General features: G+C 46.9%; 1 pseudogene; it reads right to left on the minus strand.

Annotated features, from left to right (window-relative positions):
* LOC127650104 (uncharacterized) overlaps positions 1 to 3,515 on the minus strand; it is a 28,383-nt pseudogene extending 24,868 nt beyond the window's left edge.
* Between the last annotated feature and the right edge of the window lie 2,787 nt (positions 3,516 to 6,302).

Below are 6,302 nucleotides of genomic sequence, written 5' to 3' on the forward strand. Positions count from 1 at the left end.
AATAACAACTGAAATCTAAAATGTTAGTGAGTGAAATAGTAGGTTTTACACACCCTGTTCATAACAAAGTGATTTGTAAAAATATATATAATGTAGGTATATATTGCTTTTTATCACTGTATCGTCAAAACAATATGCATTAATTATATTGAACAAGAATTGTATTTCATTAAACATTTTGAATGTACTTGGCTACAATGGCTGATAGGATGAATTTAATATTATGATTTAAAACATTTAACATCTAAATGGGGACCTGGGTTGGTTGGCTGCTTGGGGCCTCAAATCATAATCTCGCCCCTGCATACAGGCCTAGATCATCTTCAGGTGTTGCTCTGTGCGTGCATGCGTGAGAGAGAGAGAGAGAGAGTGTGTGTGTCCCGGCCATGTCAGCGGTCAGTTTATCGCTGCGGCAGGAGGCACATAACATCTCGTTCCCTCCATCAGGGAACAGAGGTAACATCTATAACCAAGACATTCCCTGTCTGTCACTCACTTGACTTCGTGTCGATGTAGTGACACTAGAGATTCCTATACGAAATGCCGTAGGCACTGAGCCGTGTCATGAAGTACGGAGGAGTGGACACGGGCAAGCTGCTGCGTGCCTCGCAGAGAGCGCTCGACCACGTGCGTGACCTTCCAGCAAGTTTGGGAAGGCATCTCCCTGATACCATTAAGGGTGGGAGGAATCACTTACCCGTGGAGGCTACAGGCGGTGGCCTTTCCTGATTTTTATATTTAGCAACTCCCTCACCAGGAGTGACAGCACTATGGAGACCACATCCTACCAGCGGGAGGTTAACATGGAGAATACCTTGCATGGACTTACTGATGGGGAAGTTCACATATGGAATGAAGCCACTGGGAGGACCCTATCTACGGAGAGGGTACACAACAACAGTGGCCGAGACAGACCAAAGCTCTGTCGAGGGGAAACACAGGGTTCACCTGAGGGGAAACTGAACAATGGAAATGCATCATACGAGATTACCTAGGGGAATCACCACGTATGGAGCACTGAGCCTAAGTATGTGGGCTCACCTGAAAAAGGGCATACCGAGAACTGGGCCTGGTGGTGTTACTCCGAGTTTGCCACGGAATAATGCTGAAGAAATTAAAGAGGCATCTAGTGTTCACAAGTTATGGGGAACTGTTGTAGACAAGATTGCGCACATTATCTCCTTGAAATGGGAAAGTCGCAAATGCAAGCGATATACCCGACCTGCTGCCCTGCCTACCTGGTGTTACCCTGTAACTCTCAGATCAAAACCAGTTCAATGCTGAGGTTGTAGAACCTCACAAAAGTATTTGGTGTAGACCAGCCCGCTCTGCATATGTCTGTTAGAGAGGTACCCCTCGACAGAGCCCAGGTGGATGCAACACCTCAAGTGGACAAGGGGCATGGCAAGTCTTGTGATTGGTAAGCCAAAGAAATGGCATCCACAATCCAATGGGCCAGCCTCTGTTTAGAGACAGCTTCTTTTGTCCTCCAAATCAAACAGAGAGCTGCTCTGAGCATCTAAAGCTCTGCGTGCGGTCCAGATAAATGCGCAGGGTGCAAACTGGACACAGCAATTACAAGGCAGAGTCTTCATCCTCTGATGAGTGTGCTTGCATGTTCACCACCTGATCTCGAAAGGGGAACTTTGGGCATGTGGCCGGGGTCTTAAGATCACGTGAGAGTGTGCCGGCCCAAACTCCAGGCATTCTCTGGTAACTGAGAGTGCCTGCTAGTCCCCAACCCTCTTGATAGAAGTGAGCGCCACCAGGAGGGCCGTCTTCAGAGACTAAGTGCTGAGATCAAGGGGGCTCTCTGTAAGGCAGGTAGGACTACAGAGATATCACAAGAGGGAATCAGGCACAGCCTAGGAGGATTCAATCTCCTCTTGCCCTTGAGGAATCTGGTGATCAGGTTGTGCTGCTGTGATGGTCTACCATCCAGTGTATCGTGATACACTGATATAGAAACCACATACACCTTCAGGGTGGACTGCAACACCCGTATTTGAACACCAATTTGCAAAGAGACACCACTTCAGAGCGTACAGCCTCCTCGTAGAGGGGGCTCTGGCCTGAGTGATCATGTCTATCACCACTGACCTACTAGGACTTCCGTGTCCTGTCCAGATGCCAGACGTGGATGTTCCGGAGTTCCGGCCGCAGGTGTCAGAGCATGCCCTGCCCATGAGTTAGAAGGTCCTGCCTCACGGGATTGCGCCAGGCAGGGACTACTGCCAAGAGCATCAGGTCTGAGAACCAAGTCCGCTTGGGTCAATAAGGTGCAACCATCAGGACTTGCTGCCCGTCCTCTCTGAGGATTCCCTGAATCTCCCCAAAATCAGCTGGACTGTGTGGGGGTGGAGTCTCCACTCTCCACAGAGCATTACCTGTTGTGAGAGTGCATCCATTTGAGCGGTTGTGGCCACCCGGGTGGTGAGTGGCTCACAGAGACTTCAACATCTGCTGACTCCAAAGGAGGCGGCGGTGGGCGAGTTGTGACATGCGACGTGAGTCTACAATGGTCTGGCGGTTTATGTACACCATGGTCGCTGTGTTGTCCATTCGGACCAACATGTGTTTGCCCTGAATCAATGGCCGAAGCCTCCACAGGGCCAGCAATACTGTCAGAAGCTCTAGGCAGTTGATGTGCTATTGCAGGCGGAGCCCTGTTACGAGCCCTGATACTACCTGCCCGTTGCACATGGTGCCCCAGTCGAAATTCGAGACATCTGTCATAACCATGACACACCTCAAGACCTGCTCTAAGGGAACCCCGGTCCGTAGAAATGATCTGACCAGGAGCTGAAAGTTTGGTGTCACCGTGGCATGATAGTCACATGCTGGGTGCCATGGTGCCATGCCCACCTTGGGACTCGAGTCTGTAGCAGTCTCATATGCATCATCCTGAGGGAGAGTACTGCCGCTGAGGATGCCATATGCCCCAGGAGCCTCTGAAATAGTTTCAATGACATTGCTACCTTCCTCCTGAAGGTTTTCAGGCAGGCCAGCTCCGACTGTGCATGCTCGTTTGTAAGGCATGTCATCATGGTGACCGAGTCCAACTCCATACTGAGAAAAGAGATGCTCTGCACAGGGGAGAGCATGCTCTTTTCCCAGATAACCTGAAGCCCCAGTCGGTTGAGGTGCTGAAGCACAAGGTCCCTGTGTGCACACAATTGATCTTGTGAGTGGGCTAGGATCAGCCAGTCGTCAAAATAATTGAGGATGCAAATGCCCTTCTCCCTCAGCGGGGCCAGGGCAGCCTCTGCGACTTTGGTGAAGTGAGGAGACAGGGACAGACCGAAAGGGAGGACCTTGTACTAGTCTGCTCATCCCTTGAAGGCAAACAGAAGAAAGGGTCTGTGTCAAGAAAGGATCGATATGTGAAAGTACGCATCCTTCAGGACGATGGCCGCAAACCAATCCTGATGCCGTACTGATGCCAGGGTGCGCTTCTGCATCGACTTCTTGAACAGAAGCCTGAGTAAGGCCTTGTTCAAGGCATGTAGATCCATGGGCAAAGTCCTCGACAGTGACGCCAAAGAGCCCCCCTTGGGAGATGGATGCATCGAGAAAGCGAACCTTCTGTGCATCAAGCATCTCCGCAAGAAGGAGTCACAGGTGCCGCTCTTGGACCACCAAGGTAGACATCTTCTGGCCCAGGGTGCACGCTGTGACTTTGTGACACAGAAGCCCACCCTCTGATACTGCGACCGATAACTCATCCTTGTTGCAAGCCCTGAACGAGACATTAATTCAGCCCCGAGGTGGACCGCCTGCATTGGTCGTAAACTCTACCAGATAGAACAAGCGTGCTGGCGGGTGGGAGGACCGCGGGGATTGAGCCAGTGGAAATTCATATCTCCCATATCCACATCCAGATCAGCCGAGGTGCTCGCCACTTGTTTCATGGCCATCCGGAGGGGAGAGATAACGGCCACACAGAGTAGCACAAAGGCGAAAGGACATCTTTCAAAAGATGCCAATCGTTTGCGCAAGCTCTTTTAGAGGAAATATGCTCTTTTAGAATATACTCTTTTACACCTGTGGACTCAGTCGCCGAAGCGCCCGAGGAAGCACAACACTCGACCGTGCGAGGGTGACCTCAGATGTGCGACCGTAATTAAAGCAGATAGCCAGGTGAAGGGAAGCGCGCACACACACACACACCTCTGAAGAACAAGTCTGTATGAGTGGTGCACGACATGTCCTTTTATACCCGTATGTCCGGGGCGGAGAACGGCATGCAAATTCAACTCGCCAATTTCATTGGTCTTTTCTGAATAAAGCAAAGGTAATTAGGGCTGTCAAGAGCGAAACCCAAGTGTCACTTGAGTAATTGTCAACATCGAGTAAGTGACAGACAGGGAACAGTCATTATTTTTGCTCTTCCGTTTAGTGACGCTAGTGGTGCAGAAATTCACCTTATATATTTAACAAAAACAAGAATTGATTCTCTAAACTCAGATCCTTTCCTGCTTAGACATTAAACAGGTAGAGCCATACAGCGAGGGGTTTGCCAATAATAATACTATCCACAAACCCCCGATTATTTCTCCACCAAATTATATTTTACATAATATAATTCCCAAGCTTTATGCCTTAATCAGACCTTACTCAGCACATTCATTACAAACTCTTAATGTCTTCATATTTTATGCAAACTGTCAAGGACATGCATGCACATCAAATGTGTAAGACTTGTTCGTCCATAAGGAGAAAAAGGCAATTATCTGTGCCTTCCAAACCCCTTCCAATCAAAAAGTGTCTAGACACTTTGTATATATTTATGTGTGTGTGTATATATGTATACTGTACATATACATTCCATAGATGGTTGACTTGAAAGTCATGAATGTTCCATGTAAAAATTGATGTAATCAATTTGACATTAATCCGGTTCAAACCAGTGAGATTGTAAATCAACCATGTGATGCATTTTGAAATGAGCTCACATTTAAAGAAGAGCTCACATTTCCCCTTGCTTCAACTGGTAGTCAAACTGAAAGATGCTCATTAAGCATGCCACCCGGTCTCTTCTGAGATGTTGCACTTTTCATTCCTGCCAGCTCATAAAGATCGGCCCCCTACTACACCCTCCCTCATCTGCTTCACTCCCAGTAAAGGGAGCATTTTCTCACCATGGGAAGCCAGAATGAGAAAAAAGAACAGCCAGGCCTCCCGCTCTTTGATGCCAACCTCCCATCATCTCAGCAGGGCTCTGAGGTGCGATGGAGTCTGCGTCTATCCATTGTGTGCGTTCCTTGTAAGAGTGCTGGCATCTGTCTGATCAGTAAAAAACCTAAGGAAAATTCTCAGAAGGCTATAAAGATTGATATAGGAATATTTGTGTGCATGCTTGTGGATTCTAAATGGGGCTATCTGTAATGGAGCAAAGAAACATCAGTAGGTAATGAGGCTCCCACTCATTACCAAGAGGATTGGTTCAATGTGTTAGAACTAGGCCATTTTGTGACAAGAAGCCAAGATAAAGTTGTTCATGTCAGATCACTACACAACAATATGCAGCTTTGACTACAGTGAAGCTCTGAATCACTAGCATCACCAAATAGATTTCTAAATAGATCTTCCATCTTCTATTGGTTGTTCAAACTGATAGTCCTGCCCCAAACCCACTCCATTAGTTGAGCCAATGTTGCTGTGTTGGGCTGAATGGGCCACTGACAAAAGTTTTAATGGTGCCACAGTGTTACATTTTTTAGGTGAAAAAATTATGTGATTTGATTCCATAAACCAATGCCATGCACTGTACAACAAAATGTCAGCAGATTGGAGATAGTTCAAGATTACGAAAGTCTATGACTTAAATTTACGGTCTTGTCAATATCCAAACTTTCTTAGAGCTGCTGTTGTGCAATCAGACTACTGTGCAGGTACACAGAGTACACACAGAGGCACAAACAAGCAAGTTTACTGAGAAAACTTTCCTAGAATGTCGAATTTATGGATTACTTTTCTGCTGCCTTTATGTCCTTTTTTGGGCTCAAAACGTTTTGGACCCCATTGACTACATTTTATAGACAAAAACACTTGAGTGAGTGTCATTCTTCAAAATATATTCATTTATGTTGCACAGAAGCAAGAAAATCTTTTTTGGGGAAAGAGTTTGGGGTGGTATGATGTTATATGATGTAAGAGTTAATGAGAGAATGTTCAGTTTTGGGTGAACAATTCCTTCAACAGTTATGGTAGTTAAAAGAGTTAGCATAAAATATAAAACACACCTTTAAATCATCAGTCCTACAGTGCTGTATTTGAAAATGATCTCTGCCGGCTACTTG

The sequence above is a fragment of the Xyrauchen texanus genome, chromosome 10 (genome assembly GCF_025860055.1).
Source record: "Xyrauchen texanus isolate HMW12.3.18 chromosome 10, RBS_HiC_50CHRs, whole genome shotgun sequence".
Taxonomy (NCBI): Eukaryota; Metazoa; Chordata; class Actinopteri; order Cypriniformes; family Catostomidae; genus Xyrauchen; species Xyrauchen texanus.